The sequence below is a fragment of the Canis lupus genome, chromosome X (assembly GCF_003254725.2).
Source record: "Canis lupus dingo isolate Sandy chromosome X, ASM325472v2, whole genome shotgun sequence".
In the NCBI taxonomy this organism is placed as follows: Eukaryota; Metazoa; Chordata; class Mammalia; order Carnivora; family Canidae; genus Canis; species Canis lupus.
Genome location: NC_064281.1, coordinates 56,552,285 through 56,574,451, shown reverse-complemented (window position 1 = coordinate 56,574,451; position 22,167 = coordinate 56,552,285). Strand labels below are relative to the sequence as shown.

Sequence of the window (22,167 nt, the reverse complement as noted above, 5' to 3'; positions counted from 1 at the left end):
ATAATCAGTCATTATAATCATCAAAGCATTATTCCATACAGGCTGTTTTTTTTCCTTTTTATTTTGTACTGCTTTGTTAAACTGGATCTGAGAAGGAATTTAGAGTCTCTAGAACCTAAGTTCCTAACCCAATATATCCTGAGCAGGTTTGGTAATTTTAGATGCGTTTATGAGCTCTGGCATATAGGCCATGACTGTTAGCAAACTATTGTTTCTTCATTCCAAGTGCATGCTTAACTAACATGATCTCCCCTTTCTTGAGACTATATTTCCATTTTGAATACATGCTAATTTTATGTAAAGTAATAACCAATGAACATTTTCAAGGTCTTTTACACCTTGTCATGTAGTGAATTGGTTGACAATATTAGAAAATTCCACTTCATCTAATACTTATTTTAATTAATACTCAATTTTTAACATATTAAACTTAATGATAGACTAAGCAGATTACTACAAATTACAAGTTTACACAATTTATTACAAATTTTATATTAAACAAATTGCTACACTGTTAACTTAAAAAAAAAGGATCTCAAATCCCCAAAGTACCCTTGTGGAAGACTGAATAACGGCCCCCAAAGGTATCTAGGTCCTAATTCCTGGAACCTGTGAATATTAACTTATATAGCAAAAGAGACTTTGCAGGTATGATTAATTGAAGGAGCTTGAGAGGTGGAGAATTATCCTGGATTTTCCAAGTGGACTTTAAATGTAATCACAAGTATCCTTTTAAAAGAAAGGCAGAGGGGATTCAGACTATAGAAGGTAAGATGTGTGACAACAGAAACAAGAGATTGGAGTGATGCAGCTATGAGCCAAAGATTTCCAAGGAATGCCCACAGCCCCTAGAAGTTAGAATTGGTAAGGAACAGATTCTCTCCTGGAGATTTCCAGAAGAAAACAACCCTGTTGATGCCTTGATTTTGTTTTTAGTCCTGAAAGCCTCATTTTGAGCTTCTGACCTCTAGAAATGTAAAAGAATAAGTATGTGTTGTCTTAAGCCACCTAGTTTGTGGTAATTTCTTAATAGCAGGAGCAGGAAAGTAATACAGATTTTGATATTGGGACATGTGGTGGTGCTGTAACAAATATCTAAAAAATGTGGAAGTGGCTTTGGAATCAGGTAATGCATAGAGGCTGGAAGAATTTTGAGTCACACGATAGAAAAAGCCTATATTGCTTTAAACAAGCTGTTGGTAGAAATAAGGATGCTAAAGGCATTGCCAGTGAAGGCTCAGAAAGAAATGAGGAACATGTAATTGCAAACTTGAAGAAAAAGATCTTTGCTGTATAGTGACAAAAAGATTGCTAGCTGAATTGTGTCCTGTGTTATGTGGAAAACATAACTATAAATTATGAACCTGGATATTTAACTAAGGAGATTTTCAGGCAAAGTGTTGAAATCATGGCCTGTTTTTTTTTTTCTTGCTGCTTATAGTAAAAGGAAAGAGGAAAGAGATAATTGAGGGAAAAACAGTTAAGCAAAAAGGAGTCAGGACTTGATGAAATTCTCAGATTGGCAAAAATGATAAAATTTGGAAATTTGCTGTCAGAAAAGAAATGCTCTGGAAAAGAATTCAAGGTTATGGCTGGACAACCTTTTGCTAAGGTTGACTAGAAAAACCAAAAGATCAGTGTATTCATTCATACAGCGGGCTCTTTGAAGAGATAAGGCTGTGACTTATGGATTCCCTCAACCATATTAGCAGAATCTAGGAATAGAGATGTGATTATCCCAGGAAAGATCTTGGAGAGGACCCTCTTGTCTAATGGCATGAACCCCCCATGACATATATATAATACCCACAAAGTTTTTGAGAATGTTATATATGCAGAAACACTGACAAACTGTACTGAAAGGGACAGAAAGGGGACAAGATTAAAGAAGGATATTGGACTCTCAAAATTGTATAGCCAGGAAGCAGGCTGATAAAGCTACTAAGCTATAAACAAGTGCTACTCTTCAAGAAAAAGGAAGAACGACTTCAAGGGAGGTGCCTTGGGCCCAGACGGCAGAGCCTCAAACCACAGAGAATTACTACTATGCCTTGAAACCTAATTGAGTAATCCCAGTTGGATTTTAAAACTGTCTGGGGCTGCTGACTCCTTCCTTCCATTTTCTCCCTTTTGGAATGAGAATGTCTATAATTTATATTCTATGCCTGTATTTTTAGAGAACATAACTTGTTTTCTAGTTTCAAAGGTCCACAGATGGAGAGGAATTTTGTCTCATACCCATATCCTCACCCATACTTGATTTAGCTGATGAGATTTGGGGCTTTATAAATAATGATATTCAGAAGAGATTTTGGACTTCAGTTGATGCTGTAATGTATTGAGAGTTTGCGAAATGTTGGGATGAGGTGAATGCACTTTGTAAGTGGGAGGCATGTGAATCTCTAGGGGCCATAGGAGGGACTGTGGAAGGATGAAAAATGCTCCCCAAAGGTATCCAGGGTCTAATCCCTGGAACCTATGAATGTTACCATATAGCAAAAAGGGAATTTACAGGTGATTAAATTAAAGAGATTGAGATGGGAGGGTTAGTCCAGATTATCCAGGTGGACCCTAAATGTAATCAGAAGTGCCCTATTTATAAGAGGGAGCCAAAGGGAGATCTGCCTATAGAATTAGGAGATATGAGGTCAGAAGCAAGAGATAGAAGTGATAAAACTACTAGCCTTATCCTCTAGAAATTGGAAGAGGCAAGGAACAGATTCTCTCCTGGGGCCTCCAGAAGGAACCAGCCCTGCTGACATTTTGATTTTTTTTTTACCTTTTAATACCCATAAAAGATATTAAAGTATTTTGGACCTCTGATGACTTTCAGAGCTATAAGAGTTTAAATGTGTGCTATTTTAAGCCACTGAGTTTGTGGTAATTTGTTATAGCACCAGCTAGAAATTAATACAATCTTAAATCAAGCCAGAAAAGGACAAATTTATAGATTATATCCTAGATAATAGATTGTCACTTATAAATCCAAAGCCTACTTTGTGTGTATGTGTATATATGTGTGTATGTGTGTGTACTTTCTTTATATATATGTATGTGTGTATATACTTTTCTTCTTCACCAAGAATGGTCAGTGAGTAATTACAGCCAAGCCAAGTCTTGTCCAGCTCAAAACCAGTCTCCTTTCCTTTTTACTAACACCTATTTTAGATACTCAGCTTCTACAGCAGTTATGTAGGTCTTAATTGAGTTGGAATCAACTAAGGAGGAGATGACCAACAGTCAGAGATGACTTTATCTGTCTCTCCTAAGCACTCATGTTTTATGCCAATAGGGCCTTAACTCCTCGTTAATATTATATCTGACTTTAGGAATACGCAGATTTCCCCCTTCTTCCATCCTAGCTATAATGTACAAAATTCCTTTTCTTTTTAATTCAAGTGCAAAGTTGAAATTTTCTAAAACTTTACCTTAAAAAAATGGGAAACTAAAATATACATACTTAGAAATTAACAAATTAATTGAATATAGATCTCAGACCCTAATTTCTGAAATCTAGCCACAGCTTAATTTGACTATTACAAAACACTGAACCCCTAGTTCCCTTCCCTTACTCAACTCTATCCAAGATAAATTCCAAGACCCTGAAACTTCTGAGATTAATTTGGGTTGATTCTTTACAAAGTGGAATGGGTATCTTAGTCCTTCCCAGACTTTGCTTCCTGTTTTTTATTTTCTTGGCCATTCCCACTAGCCTCAGACTATAATGTGCTCCTACTTTCCAAATACCAGTCCACTAAATCTGTTGACATAAGGAAGATATTTCTCTATCTAGTCCAAATCTTATTCCAGGAACAGTATAGTTGACCTTCTTTGCCCCTCTTAGAAGTCTTTATGGTTTGGAGTTCATGCAAGTGCTATTGGTGCCTTTGACCTGATTCTCTTTGATTCTCACTCAGAAGATGATAAGTTTATTTTACCCTTTGCTTTTTCACACTTATTATTCTAAATTTAGTGTAATCTTACTAGGATATAGGTAGCTTCCAAGCTCTGGGCCGTCATTCTTGGAATCTACCTGCATCATATCACATCTTTCCAACAAATTGAAGCAAACACCTTACTGGTCACTTTTTCAAAGTGTGCACTTTGAGGCACTGAGAAGTTATTATTTCCCAGTCAAAGGAAATGAAGACAGATGGTCTTGAATTTAATGAGTAATTAACCATTACAGGGACTCCAGTAACAACCTGCCTTTACTTTCCAAATATGTTCCTTCATTTGCTTCATTCATTTATTCTTTCATAAGAATCTGTTGCTCACTTATTATGCATCAGGCACTGGGCTAGATTCTGTGGGTGACATAGACATGTAACCAGCTAATTATAATACAATCTTATAAATGCTATAGTAATGGTGTTATATACAAAGCACAGGAGAAAGAAGATAGATTTGTCTGGAAGTCACAAAAGGAATGATTTGATAACTTATCAAATGAGTAAATCTTCAAAATATTATCATAGCAACAATTTCACAATTACAAAATTGCTTTAAGCATACATCAAGTGAAAACTGTAATACCACCAAAAAAAGAAAAGGGAGAGAGAGAGAGATTTCTTCACCAGGCATGTTCATGTATATATGTTAACTAAATGGGAATGTCTGCCTCGCCTCAAATATTTCAGTTCCATATCTTTATTAAATTTTTTTAAAGGATGAGATTGATTGGGGCATGTAGGTGGCTCAGTCAGTTAAGTGTCCAGCTCTTGTTTCAACTCAGGTCATAATCTCATGGTTGTGGGATGGAGCCCCATCAGGCTATGTGGTCACTGGGGAATCAGCTTCTCTCCATCTCCCTCTCTCTTTGCTCCTCCCCCCTGTTCACCCATGCTCACTCACTCCCTCTCTCAAATAAATAAATAAATAAATAAATAAATAAATAAATCTATCCTTTTTTTTAAGTATGAGATTAATCAACTTTAGGAACATAACTTCACAAATATTCAACTTAAATCTATATAATTCTAATTTTTCTAATGTTACTGCATTTAGATACATTTATAGTTACAGTGTGTGCATATTGTGTTTTTTCACTTATTCTTTTTGTGTATTTTTACGTTTTGAAGGACCTATGTATTATTATTCCATCAAATTAAACTAATTGTTCCCTAGTTATTAAATACTTGAATTGTTTCCAAAGCCCTTATCATTCTACGAATGCCTTTGTATAGGCTTTCAAATATATACTCCTGTTTCTTTGGAGTATATTCTCAGAAAAGGGATTCTGGATAAAAGAAGATGGACAGCTTTGTAGTTCTTGTTTTATGTTGCCCTATTATTCTTTAGAAAGACCAACCAATTTTTAGTGACATCAGTAAATATAAAATATACCTTTTTATTTTTACTACTTTACCAACATTGAATTTTTATCACTTGTTTTTGTTAGATTAATAGTTTTGCTACACATGCTATTTTAATTGCCTTTCTTTAATTCTTGGTGAAGGTATACATTTCTTCATATCTGCTTTATTTTTTTGAAATTGTGTTTCCTATGGCTTGCATATCTGGCAGGATCTGCACATTTCCATATATATTTATCAATCCTTTAAGTATACCTTATGGTAAGCTTTTATCAATGAAGTTTGTAATGTATATATTTTCTGTTCTGTAACTTTCTTTCAGATAATTATTTTCTTGCCTTTGTGCAAATTTTTGAACATCAAATACATCCACTTTATCATCTATATCTTTCATTTCTTCAGGAATTGTAAATTTGTCTCCTAGTTTCATTTGAATAGATGTGCTATGCTCATTCTCCTCAGTTTTCATAAATAGTAAGTTATGGTTACAAATTGATATATATATGTCAAATGCAGGGACCTGGAAAGTAGAGAAAAGTCACCTACAAATATAACATTCATGGGAAACCACTGTTTTTGTTTTGGAGTGTTTGCTTCCAATCACTTTTTTATTAAATAAATACACAGTTGTTTTTAGAAAAATGGTGTCAGAAAGAACAATCTTTGCTATTTGTACTTTGCAACATAATAATGTATGATGAACCCTATTATATTTTCTTAACCTCTTACAACACTATTTTAATATCTGTTAGCATGATTTCAATATTTTTGATGTATGGATGATAAATTGTTTTTGTAAGTTAAGTAGACTTTTTTCCTATTTATTTTGTAAATTATGTATATTCTTTTACCATTTTTCTACTGGAAAATTGTAAATTTCTTATTGCTTTAGACAAGATTTTTTATATATTAGGGATGCTAACACTTTGTCTTCCACAAGTTATTGCAATACTTTGCTATTTTATTATTTGCCTTTTAATTTTGTATTTTATTTTGATATATAAAGGTTTTACATTTTTACATAGTAAAATTGTCTTCTTTTTGTTTTCTTTGCTGTTATGCTTAGAAAGATAGATTCATCCCTAGGTCAAATATATTTTCACTGTATTTTCTTAGTTTTTTATAGTTACAATTTTACATTTATTTTTTTATTTATTTATTTTATTTTATTTTATTTTATTTTAACAATTTTACATTTAACTCTTAGTCTAGAATTTTAATTTTAGTTTACCTTATGACGTAAGAATCATAACTTGCTTGCAAAATACTTAGCCGGTCTTTCCAGCACTATTGATTGAATACTTCATATAAAAACTGTTGAAATGTCACCTTAATCATTTACTGTACATACATAGACTCACTAACACATGTATGTGTGTGTATGTTACTTTTTGGTGCTGTTGGTCACAGTTCCTCCTTTCTTAGCACTACACTTTTTTAAGTTGTCAAGCTTCAGCCTCTTTAATAATTGGGGAAATGTAAGACAAAACAAACAATGAGATAAAAGTTTTTCCCATTAGTTTTACAAAAGTTAAGATTGATAATATCCAGCGCTGGTGAATATGTGGAGAAATGAACAATCTCAGCACTCCTGGTAGTGTAAATCAGAGGCAATTTGGCATTACCTATAAAAAATTTTAATGCACGTATCTTTGACTAACAACTTTACTTAGGAGAATCTATCCTATATAATACTCATACAAGTGCACAAGGATATATGTACAAAGCTGTTCATTACAACATAATTTGTAATAGCAAAATGAGAGAAGCAAACTAATATGTATGAACAAGAATGGCTGAATTGTGATAGGTTGTCACAGTTAAAAAGAATAAGGTAGACTTTCAGCTTCTAGCTGTGAAATGGTTTGTATCAGATTAATCTTCATACTAAGAACAACTACAATGGCTATATTTTAAAAATAAAGGTAAATGAGAGCATTAGAAAATAATTAAGACAGCCAGACTTGAGAAACCAAAATCCTGAAGAAAAGAGAACCTCAGAAAAGTAAGCACCATTCTTTATTCTCTGTGCAGTTTCCTTTGAGGCATTTGCTGATTCTTAAGCTGTGCTTGCATGGGATGAGAGGCCAAAAAACCAAGTACAAAATCTCACTGTTAGGAAAACAAAAATTTTATTTCAGAACCTTTCTTTGTGGAAGAAACTATAATAAACACTCCAGGCTTCCAGCAGAGTCCCTGAAGGGTGAGCTACATGCTAAAAGTAAAGGCAAGTCACAAATAGACCAGTTTCTCTGAAACACAAAGCCTAAAACACAATCTTCTCAATCACTGATATGACTAAGATGATCTGCTGTGTATCTGCCTGCTAAAATAAACTAAATCACCTTTGGAAGAAAATAATATCATCCAGAGCCCCTCCAATGCTTTGTGCAATGTGTTCAACATTGAAAACATATAATAAGATATGCTAGGAAACCAAATAAATGAAGGCCAAAAGAAAAAATACAACCAAAACAGATATACAGACTTCTAATTAACATAGTATTGGAAGTTCTAGCCAGAACAAGTAGGCAAGAAAAAGAAATAAAAGGCATCCAAGTCAGAAAGGAATAAGTAAAAAATGTTTGCAAATTACATGGTCTTACATGGGCTTACGTAAAGAAAACCCTAAAGATTCTACTAAAAAAAGTTAGAACATATTCAGCAAAATTGCAGGATACAAAAGCAACACGCAAAAATCAATTGCATTTTTATACATTAACAATAAACAGTCCAAAAGGAAAATTAAAAGAACAATTTCATTTACAATTATCAGAAAGAATAAAACAGTTTGGAATAAATGTAACCAAGGAAGTGAAAGATTTGTACACTGAAAAGGATAAAATGTTTATGAAAGAAATTAAAGAAGACAGAAATAAATGGAAAGGCAGCCATGCTCACGGATTAGAAGATGTCAGTACTATCCAAAATGATTGATGGACTCAATGCAATCCCTATCTAAAACCCACTGATATTTTTAGCAAAAATAAAAAATTTCATTCATATGGAATCTCAAGGGACCCCAAAACAATCTTGAAAGAAAAACAAAGATTGAAAACATATATTTACTGATTTTATAACTTACTACAAAGTGACAGTAATCAAGAGTGTACTACTGGCATAAAGACAGATCCATAGGAAAAAAATTAAATGGAATAGAAATCCCAGAAATAAATCCTTACAGATATAGTCAAATGATTTTTGACAGAGGTACCAAATCTATTCAGTGGTGAAAGGTCAGTGCTCAAGATACTGTGTTAGGAAAACTGAATATCCATGTGCAAAAGAATGAAGTTGAACCCTAACTTTATACCATATACAAAGATTAATTCAAAATGGAGCAAAGAAAACATGAAAGGGTCAACCAGGAAATAAAAGATGAAAGGGTCAACCAGGAAGTTAAGGAAGTATTAAAAAGATTCATGGAAACTAATGAGAATGAAGATACAACCGTTCAAAATCTTTGGGATGCAGCAAAAGCAGTCCTAAGGGGGAAATACATCGCAATACAAGCATCCATTCAAAAACTGGAAAGAACTCAAATACAAAAGCTAACCTTACACATAAAGGAGCTAGAGAAAAAACAGCAGATGGACTCTACGCCCAGCAGAAGAAGAGAGTTAAGAAAGATTCGAGCAGAACTCAACGAAATCGAGAGCAGAAGAACTGTGGAACAGATCAACAGAACCAGGAGTTGGTTCTTTGAAAGAATTAATAAGGTAGATAAACCATTAGCCAACCTTATTAAAAAGAAGGGAGAAAAGACTCAATAAAATCATGAATGAGAAAGGAGAGATCACTACCAACACAAAGGAAATACAAATGATTTTAAAAACATATTCTGAACAGCTATACGCCAATAAATTAGGCAATCTAGAAGAAATGGACGCATTTCTGGAAAGCCACAAACTACCAAAACTGGAACAGGAAGAAATAGAAAACCTGAACAGGCCAATAACCAGGGAGGAAATTGAAGCAGTCATCAAAAACCTCCCAAGACACAAGAGTCCAGGGCCAGATGGCTTCCCAGGGGAATTCTATCAAACGTTTAAAGAAGAAACCATACCTATTCTACTAAAGCTGTTTGGAAAGATAGAAAGAGATGGAGTACTTCCAAATTCATTCTATGAGGCCAGCATCACCTTAATTCCAAAACCAGATAAAGACCCCACCAAGAGGAGAATTATAGACCAATATCCCTGATGAACATGGATGCAAAAATTGTCAACAAGATACTAGCCAATAGAATCCAATAGTACATTTAAAAATTATTCACCACGACCAAGTAGGATTTATCCCCGGGACACAGGCTGGTTCAACATTCGTAAAACAATCAATGTGATTCATCATATCAGCAAGAGAAAAACCAAGAACCATATGATCCTCTCATTAGATGCAGAGAAAGCATTTGACAAAATACAGCATCCATTCCTGATCAAAACTCTTCAGAGTGTAGGGATAGAGGGAACTTTCCTCGACATCTTAAAAGCCATCTACGAAAAGCCCACAGCAAATATCATTCTCAATGGGGAAGCACTGGGAGCCTTTCCCCTAAGATCAGGAACAAGACAGGGATGTGCACTCTCACCACTGCTATTCAACATAGTATTGGAAGTCCTAGCCTCAGCAATCAGACAACAAAAAGACATTAAAGGCATTCAAATTGGCAAAGAAGAAGTCAAACTCTCCCTCTTCATCGATGACATGATACTCTACATAGAAAACCCAAAAGCCTCCACCCTAAGATTGCTAGAACTCATACAGCAATTTGGTAGCGTGGCAGGATACAAAATCAATGCCCAGAAATCAATGGCATTCCTATACACTAACAATGACACTGAAGAAAGAGAAATTAAGGAGTCAATCCCATTGACAATTGCACCCAAAAGCATAAGATACCTAGGAATAAACCTAACCAAAGAGGTAAAGGATCTATACCCTAAAAACTACAGAACACTTCTGAAAGAAATTAAGGAAGACACAAAGAGATGGAAAAATATTCCATGCTCATGGATTGGAAGAATTAATATTGTGAAAATGTCAATGTTACCCAGGGCAATTTACATGTTTAATGCAATCCGTATCAAAATACCATGGACTTTCTTCAGAGAGTTAGAACAAATTATTTTAAGATTTGTGTGGAATCAGAAAAGACCCCGAATAGCCAGGGGAATTTTAAAAAAGAAAACCATATCTGGGGGCATCACAATGCCAGATTTCAGGTTGTACTACAAAGCTGTGGTCATCAAGACAGTGTGGTACTGGCACAAAAACAGACACATAGATCAATGGAACAGAATAGAGAACTCAGAAGTGGACCCTCAACTGTAAGGTCAACTAATATTCGACAAAGGAGGAAAGACTATCCACTGGAAAAAAGACAGTCTCTTCAATAAATGGTGCTGGGAAAATTGGACATCCACATGCAGAAGAATAAAACTAGATCACTCTCTTGCACCATACACAAAGATAAACTCAAAATGGATGAAAGATCTAAATGTGAGACAAGATTCCATCAAAATCCTAGAGGAGAACACAGGCAACACCCTTTTTGAACTCAGCCACAGTAACTTCTTGCAAGATACATCCACGAAGGCAAAAGAAACAAAAGCAAAAATGAACTATTGGGACTTCATCAAGATAAGAAGCTTTTGCACAGCAAAGGATACAGGCAACAAAACTCAAAGACAACCTACAGAATGGGAGAAGATATTTGCAAATGACGTATCAGATAAAGGGCTAGTTTCCAAGATCTATAAAGAACTTCTTAAACTCAACACCAAAGAAACAAACAATCCAATCATGAAATGGGCAAAAGACATGAACAGAAATCTCACAGAGGAAGACATAGACATGGCCAACATGCACATGAGAAAATGCTCTGCATCACTTGCCATCAGAGAAATACAAATCAAAACCACAATGAGATACCACCTCACACCAGTGAGAATGGGGAAAATTAACAAGGCAGGAAACCACAAATGTTGGAGAGGATGCAGAGAAAAGGGAACCCTCTTGAACTGTTGGTGGGAATGTGAACTGGTGCAGCCACTCTGGAAAACTGTGTGGAGGTTCCTCAAAGAGTTAAAAATAGACCTGCCCTATGACCCAGCCATTGCACTGTTGGGGATTTACCCCAAAGATTCAGATGCAATGAAACACCGGGACACCTGCACCCCGATGTTTATAGCAGCAATGTCCACAATAGCCAAACTGTGGAAGGAGCCTCGGTGTCCATCGAAAGATGAATGGATAGAGAAGATGTGGTTTATGTATACAATGGAATATTACTCAGCCATTAGAAATGACAAATACCCACCATTTGCTTCAACGTGGATGGAACTGGAGGGTATTATGCTGAGTGAAATAAGTCAATCGGAGAAGGACAAACAGTGTATGTTCTCATTCATTTGGGGAATATAAATGATAGTGAAAGGGAATATAAGGGAAGGAAGAAGAAATGTGTGGGAAATATCAGAAAGGGAGACAGAACATAAAGACTCCTAACTCTGGGAAATGAACTAGGGGTGGTGGAAGGGGAGGAGGGTGGGGAGTGGGGGTGAGTGGGTGACGTGCACTGAGGGGGACACTTGACGGGATGAGCACTGGGTGTTATTCTGTATGTTGGTAAATTGAACACCAATAAAAAATTATTTTATTAAAAAAAAAGGAGCAAAGACCAAAACCTAAAATTATACAACTCTTAGAAGAGAATACAAGGAGGAGAGCCTCATAACATTGGATTTTGCAATTATTTCTTGGATATAACACCAAAAGCACAGACAGCAAACAAAAGTTAGATAAATTGGACTTCATTAAATGTAAAAAATTTATTTGCATCAGAGTACACCATGAAGAGAGTGAAAAGGCAACATACAGATTGACAGAAAACATCTGCAAATCTTATATCTGATAAGGAAATATCCAGACTATACTGAGAACTCCTACAATTCAGTAACAACCAAAAAACCATCACAAAACCATGTATAGATTCAATGCAATCCCAACAAAATTTCAAGTGTTTTTCACAGAAATAGAAAATACAATCCTAAAATTCATATGGAACCATGAAAAACCCTTTATAGGCAAAGCAATCCTGAGAAAGAACAAAGCTGGAGGCATCACACTTCCTGATTTTAAACTATATTACAATGCTGTAGTAATCTAATCTAATTCATGGTATTGCATAAAAATAAACACATACACAAATGGAACAGAATCAAAACCCAGGAATAAACCCATGCATATATGGTCAACTAATATGTGACAGTAGAGCCAAGAATACTCAATGAGGAAAGGATAGTCTCTGAAAAATGGCACTGGTAAAATTAGATGTGGTTACATGAAAAATATTGAAATTGGGCCACCATCTTACACCCTGACAAAAATGAACTCACAATGGGTTAAGGGCTTAAATGTTAGACCTGAATCTGAACAACTCCTAGAAGAGAACATAAAGAACATAAAAACATCTCAACATCAGTGTTGGCAAGGATTTCTTGGATATGATACCAAAAGCACAAGTTAAAAAATCAACAAGAGGGACTACATCAACTAAAAAGCTTCTGCATAGAAAAATAAATAATCAAAACATGAAAAGGCAGCCTATGGAATGGGAGAAAATAGTTCCAAACCATATATCTGATAAGGGGTTAATATCCAAAATATATAAGGGAAAAAATCCCAAAATACGTAAGGAACTCATACAACTCAGTAGCAAAAAAGCAAACAATCCAATTTAATAATGGACAGAGGACTTGAATAGACATTTTTCCAAAGACATCCAAATGGCCAACAGGTAAATGAAAAGAAAAAGGTACATCATTATTATCAGTATTTAACAGTGAAATACAAATCAAAACTACAATGAGATATTACCCCACACCCATTAGAATGGCTGTTATCAAAAAGGAGAGAAATAGAGATAACAAATTCTGTCAAGGATGTGGAGAAAAGGGAACCCTTGCACACAATTGGTGGGAATGTAAATTGATATAGCCATTATGGAAAACTGTAGGAAGTTCCTCAAAAAAAATTTTTTTCCTCAAAAAATCAATAATAGAATTACCGTATGATTCAAAAACCCCACATCTAGGTATATATCCAAAGGAAATGAAACCATTATCTGAAAGAGATATCTGCACTCCCATGTTGCTTGTAGCATTCATTAGTCACAATAGCCAAGACATGGCAGCAATCTAAATGTCCATCGATAGATAAATGGGTAAATAAACTCCTAACAAAGGAGAAACAAACTCCTAGAAACAGAATAGAATGGTGAGTACCGGGGGCTGAAGAGTGGAGGAAATCAGGAAATGTTGCTCAAAAAGTACTAACTTTCAATTATAAGATAAATAAGTTTGGACAACTAATGTACATTATGGTGACTATAGTTAACAATACCATATTGCATACTTGAAAGTTACTATGAGAGTAAGCTTAAGGTTCTCACCAAAACAATAACAAAATGGCAATTATGTGAAGTGAAGGATATGTTAACTAACCTTATTTGGTAAACATTTCACAATATATAAATGTATCAGAACATTACACTGCACATCTTAAACATACACAATGTTATATGCCAGTTATATCTCAATAATGCTGAGGAAAATTTATTTTTTAATTTTGTTAAGATTTTATTTATTCATCCATGGGAGACACAGAGAGGGGGGGCAGAGACAGGCAGAGGGAGAAGCAGGCTCTCTGCAGGGAGCCCGATGCAGAACCAATCTCAGGGCCCCAGGATCACGACCCCAACGGAAGGCAAACGCTCAACCACTGAGCCACCCAGGCGTCCCTGGGGGAAATTTTTTTAAATTAAAAAGCCCAAACCCAATTAAAAAGGGAAAAAGACTTGAATAGACACTGCCCCAAAGAAGACATACAAATTGTCAATCAGCATATGAAAACAAGTTCAACAACACTAATCATTAGGAAAATGTAAATCAAAACCACAATGATGTATCACTTCACACCCATTAGTATGGCTATTGTAAAATGAATGAATGAATGAATCCATCCATCCATCCATCCATCCATCCATCCATCCAGAAAATAACAATGTTGGTGAAGATGTGGAGAAATTTCAATCATTATGCTCTGTTGGTGGAAATACAAAATGGTGCAGCTATTATGGAAAACAGTATGGCAGTTCCTTATAAAATTAACAATAGAATTGATCCAGCAATTCCACTTCTGCATATATACCCAAAGGAAGAGAAAACAGGAAATGAAACATAGGTTTGTTCACCAGTATTCAAAGTAACATTAGTCACAGTATACAAGAGGTGGATATAACCCAAATGGCCATTGGCTGTTGATTGAATAAACAAAATTATATATATATATAATATATTATTATAATTGTATATATAATATAACATGTTAATTTATAAATGTAATTTATAATGTATGTTTATATAGAGTACTATTCAGCTTTAAAAGGATGGAAATTCTGACACATGCTAAAACAGGGATCAACCTTAAAGACATGCTCAGTGAAAAAATTCAGATACAAAAGGATAAATATTGTATGATTCCACCTATATGAAGTGCTTAGAATATTCAAACTTGACACAGAATATAGAATGGTGGTTGCCATTAAGGGATTAAATGTTGGTTGCCAGAAGGGGAAGGTAACAGGGAGTTATTGTTTAATAGGTATGAAGTTTCTGTTTGGGATAAAGTTCTGGAGATGGGTAATGGTGATGGTTGCAGAACAGTGTGAATAAACCTAATGCCAATGAACTGTGTATCTAAAATAATACGTTTTATGTTGTATATATGTTGGTACAATAAAAATAAATTTAAAAGTTTAAGTTAAAAAGCAGATAATTCACAATTTGGAGTTATAAAACAGTTTCTATAAACTATGTAGTATGTTTAAGAATAGATTTGGAGATGGATTTCACTAGACAAATGAAAAGTATAAAAGAATCAAATAGAATTCCAATACTAAAGATTACAATAACTGAATTGGGAATGCAACAGATGGGATTAATACCACATGAGAAACAGCAGAAGGGAGGATTGGTGAACTGAAAAATAAGTTAGTAGAAAATATTCAGATTAAAGCACAAAAGAAAGAGAAAAGAATGGAAAATTGAAAGAGCATTATAAGACAGATATAGTGGAAGGTCTAGAGTCCAAGAACAAGAGGAAAGAATGGAACAGAAATTGTATTTGAAAAAATAATGACTAAAAGTTTTTCAAAACTGACCAAAGATATTAATTCATACATTCAAAAAGGCTAAAAAAATCTGTCAGCAAGATAAATAAAAAGGAAAACAGCCTAAGCATCTAATAATGAAACTTCTGGAAACCAAGACAAAGAGAAAAATCTTTAAAATAATCAGAGTTAAGAAAAGAAACCTTGCTTTCAAAGGAAGAATGTTCAAACTTATAGCATACTTTTCAATAAACCAATGAACTCCACAGGACAATGAATGATAAATTACTGGGAGAAAATAACTGCCAGGCCAGAATTTTATATCTGGGAAAACATCCATCAGAAATAAAAATGATGTGGGACATCTGGGTGGCTCAGTCAGTTAAGTGGCTTCCCTTGGCTCAGGTCATCATCTCAGGGTCCTGGGATCAAGCCCCTTGTCCTTTTTCAGCTCCCTGTGCAGCAGGGAGTCTCCTTCTCCCTCTGCTCCTCCTCCCTGCTCACCTCTCTCTCTCTCTCTCTCTCTAATAAATAAAAAGTCTTTTTAAAAAGAAAAACTATATAAAGTCATGTTCAGATAAGTAACAATTGAGAATGTATCACTAGCAGACTCATAGTAAAAGAAATACTAAAGTGAGTTCCTTAGACAGAAAAAAAAAATGATCCCAGACAGAAGCATAGGAAATGCAGGAGGGAATAAAGAGAAAAAGAAAGTGTAAATATAAAATACTATTGACTGTTTAAAGCAACACTAATAACAATGCTTTGTGGACAAAATAAAAGTAGAAGTGAAATACATGACCAAAGTGGCAAAAAAAGGGGGGGGGGCAGGCAGAATGTGAATGGAGTTAGTGTTATAAGTTTCTTGCATTATTCAGGGAGTAGTAAAAGTACAGATTTAAGATACACTCTAATCAGTCAAGGATGTATGTTTTAATCTCTGGGGCAACTTTTCTCAAGCAGAGTTCCATGACAAAATTAGACTTTAGGTTTTTTCAGTTCCCCCAAGGGTTGCACATATTAGTTCCATTTTAAATACAAAGAAAGCAAGTTAATTTCTACAATCAATGTCTAAAAAATTAGAACATAGTACACTGGTGGAGTCTAGTTGAGAATAGCTGTTCTGGAGTAACCATCAAAGGAATAATGAAAGAATGTTTAAAAAGCTGATGGAGATGAAATGATGTAATAAAATTTGTGACTAATCCAAAAGAAAGTGAGGAGCAGAAAGGAATAAATAGAACAGGTGAAAATCCTGTAGCAATTTGTTAGATTTAGGTTGGCTCAGAAGATGATGGAGTAGGAGAACCCTAAGCTCACCTCGTGCATGGATGCCACTAGATAACACTCAGAGCAGCATAAATAACCCAGAAAATGACTAAAGGTAGGGAAGAGGCCACATCACAGAAGTATGAAAGGTGAAGATATGGTTTAGGTGAAGACAGGCCATGACCACCTCTGGTGAGCAAAGAGCCAATGGTGTAGAAAAGGGCAAGAAACAGATTTTCACAATAGGGAGCACACAAACAGGGAAGACGAATCCTCATAACATTTACGTGTGAAAGTGAGGGGGGTTGAATTTCCTGAGTTCCTAAAACCAGTGGAACTTAAAGCCTAGAATTTTAAAAATTAACAGGGTTGTCTCTGGAAAAGCCCCAAAAGCATTAGGAAGCTGAGTCCCCGCCCTTAAAGAGAGAGCACTACAGCCTGTGCTGATACAGCATAGAACCAACAGTTTGAAAAACACCAGGGGCAGATGGAATGGAGAGTGATTTTCTTATCTCAGAGTGTAGCCTGGAGATACAAGGACCATGGGGAGATTCCTCCAGCAACACAGAAGCTGGCAGGTGCCATTTCACTGCCCCAACCCTGAATAAACAATGGCTACCTGTGGAAACCAGCACAGCCCTGACACTTGTTACCTAACTTGCTTGCATCAGACCCCCTCCCCAGTGTGTCAGTGAATCCACCCTTCCCAGTCATGCTGGCCTTGGTCCCCACTCTGTGGACTCCTTCACCCAGAAGACCAGCACAAACCCTGCCAATGCCACATCTTTTGACTCACACATTTTGTGGGTCCTCAGTTAAAGCGTCAGGCATGGCAAGTCTCATTACACAAGCAGACCACCATACACCTTGTTAAAACACACCTCATCCCTAGTGGGAACAAAACACTGCCTGCCCAAAATAGGCAAACAAAGCCTCTTGAGAAAACCAGACTGAAGGAAAAAGAGGCCAAGTTTCAAGAGCAGAGCCCTAGCAACACACATAGGAGACACTCAAGAAGCGCCAGGCCCTGGGAACAAAAGACACTGCACTGCAGGACACTACAGGACCTTTTCTTCAAGGTTATTACCATTAAGAGCAACAGAGATAGCTGACTTTCCTAACACAGAGAAACAGACACAGAGTTAGACAAAATGAGGAGACAGAGAAATATGTCCCAAATGAAAGAATAGGAGAAACCTAAGTGAAAGCCTAAGTGAAACCTAAGTGAAAACCACAGCAAGAAACCTAAGTGAAATGAATATAAGTAATATGACAGAGAGAATTTAAATTAATAATCATAAAGACACTCACTGGACTTGAGAAGAGTGGAGGATATCAGTGACACCTTTAACACAGAGATAAAAAAAAAACAGAGATCAAGAACACAATAAAAACAATAAGAAATATACTTGATGGAATAAATAGCAGGCTAGAGGAAGTAGAGGAAGGAATTAACCTAGAAGATAGATAGAGATTAACCTGAAGATAGGTTATATATAACCTAGAAGATTAACCTAGAAGATACATGTAAAGTAACCAAGCTGAGCAAAGGAGAGGAAAGAAATTTATACAAACTGAGAATACCCCAGGAAGTCAGTGATGGCTACCAAGCATAATAACATTCAAATTATAGGGATTCCAGAAGAAGAGATAGAAAAGGAAGTAGAAATTTTATTTAAAGAAATAATAGCTGAAAACTTGCCTAATCTGGAGAAGGAAACATCCACATCCAGGAGGCACAGAGCTCCCCACAAAAAAAAAAAAAAAAAAAAAAAAAAAAAAAAAAAAAAAAAAAAAAAAAACCCTAGGAGGTCCACACCAAGACACATAAATTAAAATGGCACCCAGTGCTCATCACATCACAGTGTTATTTGCAAATGATAAATTATTGAACACTATATCTGAAATTAATGATGTACTATATGTTGGCTAGTTGAATTTAAATTTTTTTTAAGATTTTATTCATTCATGAGAGACATATAGAGAGAGGCAGAGACATAGGCAGAGGGAGCAGCAGGCATCCCTAATTGAATTTAAATTTAAAAAATGAAAAAGGCCAAAAAGTAGTGATAAAGAAAGAATTTTAAAAGCAGCAAGATAGAATAAGACAATTACATACAAGGGAAGCCCTATAAGGCTATCAGCAGATTTTTCATCAGAAACTTTGCAGGCCAGGGGCACCTGGTTGGCTTAGTCTATTAAGCTTCTGCCTTTGGCTCAGGTCATGATCCTGGAGTCCCAGGATCAATCCCTGTGTTGGGGTCCTGGCTCAGTGGGGAATCTGCTTTCTCCCTCTGCTCATTCTGCTCATGTTTCTCTCTCTCTCTCTCTCTCTCTCTCTCTCTCTCTCTCTCTCTCTCTTTCTCTCTCTCAAATAAATAGATCTTTAAAAAAAAAAAAGAGGGATCCCTGGGTGGCGCAGCGGTTTGGCGCCTGCCTTTGGCCCAGGGCGCGATCCTGGAGACCCGGGATCGAATCCCACGTCGGGCTCCCGGTGCATGGAGCCTGCTTCTCCCTCTGCCTGTGTCTCTGCCTCTCTCTCTCTCTCTCTGTGACTATCATAAATAAATAAAAATTAAAAAAAATTAAAAAAAAAAGAAATGTTGCAGGCCAGAAGAGAATGACATGATATATTCAAAATGCTGAAAGGGAAAAATGATTTTATAGCAAAGCTATCATTCAGAATAGAAGGACAGATAAAGATTTCCTATACAACAAAAACTAAAGGAATTCATAACCACTAAACCAGCCCTACAAGAAATCTTAAATGGAACTCTTTGAGCGGAGAGGAAAGACCATAAGTGAGAAAACTAATAAGCACAAAAGCAGTAAAAATAAATGTTTCTGTAAAAATCAGTCAAGGATTAATAAAGTAAAAAGATGTAAAATAAAACACCAGGTGGTATATCTAAAACGTGGGGGGTGGGGAGGAATAAAGAATGAGTTCAAACTTAATGACCAACTTAATATAAACTGCTCTATGCAGATGCTATATGCAAATTTAACAGTAACCACAAATCCAAAACCAGTAATAGATTATCAAAGAATAAAGAGAAAGGAATCCAAGTATATTACTAAAGAAGGGCAACAACCATGAAAGAGAGCAGAAGAAAGGATCAGAGAAAAACTACAAAACAACCACCAAACAAGTAACAAAATGGCAATAAATACATATCTAAGAATAATTACTATGAATGTAAATGGGTTAAATGCTCCACTCAGAAGACATGGGGTAACACAGGGAATAAAACAAACAAACAAACACATCTATATCTTGCCTACAAGAGATTCCTTTCAGACCTAAGACACCTGCAGACTGAATGTGAGAGGATAGAGAAACATTTTCGTGCAAAAGGATGTCAAAGAAAGCCGGTAGCAATACTTAAACAAAATAGAATATAAAACAAAGACTGTGGGATGCCTGGGTGGCTCAGTGGTTAAGCATCTGCCTTTGGCTCAGGTCATCATCCTGAGGTCCTGGGATCAAGTCCCACATCAGGCTCCCCACAGGGAGACTACTTCCCCCTCTGCCTCTCTCTGTGTGTCTCTCATTAATAAATACATAAAATCTTTAAAAAAAAACAGACTATAGCAAGAGACAAAGAAGGACACATATATTAATAAAGAAGACAATCCGATAGGAGTATATAACAGTTGTAAATATTTATGCACTGAACATGGGAGCACCCAAATACATAAAACTGTTAATAACAAATATAAAGGAAATAATCAGTAATAATACAGTAATAGTAGCAGACTTTGCCACTCCACTTACATTGATGCGCAGATCATCCATACAGAAAAGAAACAAGGAAATAGTGGCTTTGAATGACACACTGGACCATATGGATTTAACAGATATTTTTAGAACATTTCATTCTAAAGTAGCAGAATACACATTCTTTTCAAGTGCACATGAAACACTCCCCATAATAAATCACATATTAGGCTACAAAACAAGTCTCAACAAATTCAAAAAGATTGAAATCATACCATGCAACTTTTCTGAACACAATGCTATGAAACTAGAAGTCACAAGAAAAAATCAGGAAAGACTACAAATACGTGGATTTTTTTAAAGAAAACTACTAAACAATGAATGAATCAACTAAGAAATAAAAGAAGAAATTTTAAAAGTACATAGAAACAAATGAAAATGAAAACACAATGGTCCAAAATATTTGAGATGCAGCAAAAGTGGTTCCAAGAGGAAAGTTTATAGCAATATAAGCCCACCTCAAGAAGAAAAAAAAATTCAAATAAACAATCTTTACATTTAATTTTTTTTATTTATTTATCTATTTATGATAGTCACACAGAGAGAGAGAGAGAGTCAGAGACACAGGCAGAGGGAGAAGCAGGCTCCATGCACCGGAAGCCCAACGTGGGATTCAATCCCGGGTCTCCAGGATCGCGCCCTGGGCCAAAGGCAGGCGCTTAACCGCTGCGCCACCCAGGGATCCCACTATCTTTACATTTAAAGGATTAGAAAAGAAAGAATAAACAAAATACAGACCCAGCAAAAGGAAGGAAATAATAAAGATGAGAGCAGAAATAAATGATATAGAAACTAAAAAAAAAAAAAAAAGACCAACAATTGCACAGATCAATGAAACCAGGAGCTGGTTCTTTGGAAAGATTAACAAAATTAATAAACTTCTAGCCAGATTCATCAAAAAAAAGGGATAGGACCCAAATGAACAAAATCAGAAACAAAACAGGAAAAATAACAACTGACATCACCGAAATGCAAAGGAGTATAAGAGAATATTATGAAAAACTATATGCCAACAAATTGGACAACTTAAAAGAAATGGATAAATTCATAGAAGCACATAACCTACCAAAACTGAAGCATGAATAGAAACTTTGAACAGACCAACAGCCAAGAATAAAATTGAATCAGTAGTCACAAAAAACTCCCAAAAAACTAAAGTCCAGGACCAGGGGGCTTCACAAGCAAATTCTACCAAACATTTGAAGAGTTAGTACATGTTCACCTCAAACTATTCCAAAAAAAAATAGAAGAGGAAGGAAAACTTCCAAATTCATTCTGTGAGGTTAGTATCACCTTGAAACCAAAATCAGGTGAAGACACCACAAAAAAGAGAAATAAGCCAATAACTCTCATAAATATACATGCAAAAAATCCTCAACAAAATATTAGTAAACCAAACCCAACAAAACATTAAAAATCTTAGAGAATGATCAAGTGGGATTTATTCCCAGAATGCAAGAGTAGTTTAATAGTCACAAAACAATCACTTGGTACATTACATCAATAAGAGAAAGGATAAAAACCATAAGTTCATTTCAATAGATGCAGAAAATGCATTTGACAAAGTACAACATCCATTTATGATTTTAAAAAACTCTCTTTAACATAGGTTTAGATGAAACATACCTCAAAAT

General features: G+C 35.4%; 1 protein-coding gene across 12 annotated transcripts in view; it reads left to right on the top strand.

Moving 5' to 3' along the window:
- The window catches only part of PHKA1 (phosphorylase kinase regulatory subunit alpha 1), a 179,730-nt gene that overhangs the window by 76,288 nt on the left and 81,275 nt on the right, over window positions 1-22,167 (top strand). The gene's annotated exons all lie outside the window — the stretch shown is intronic.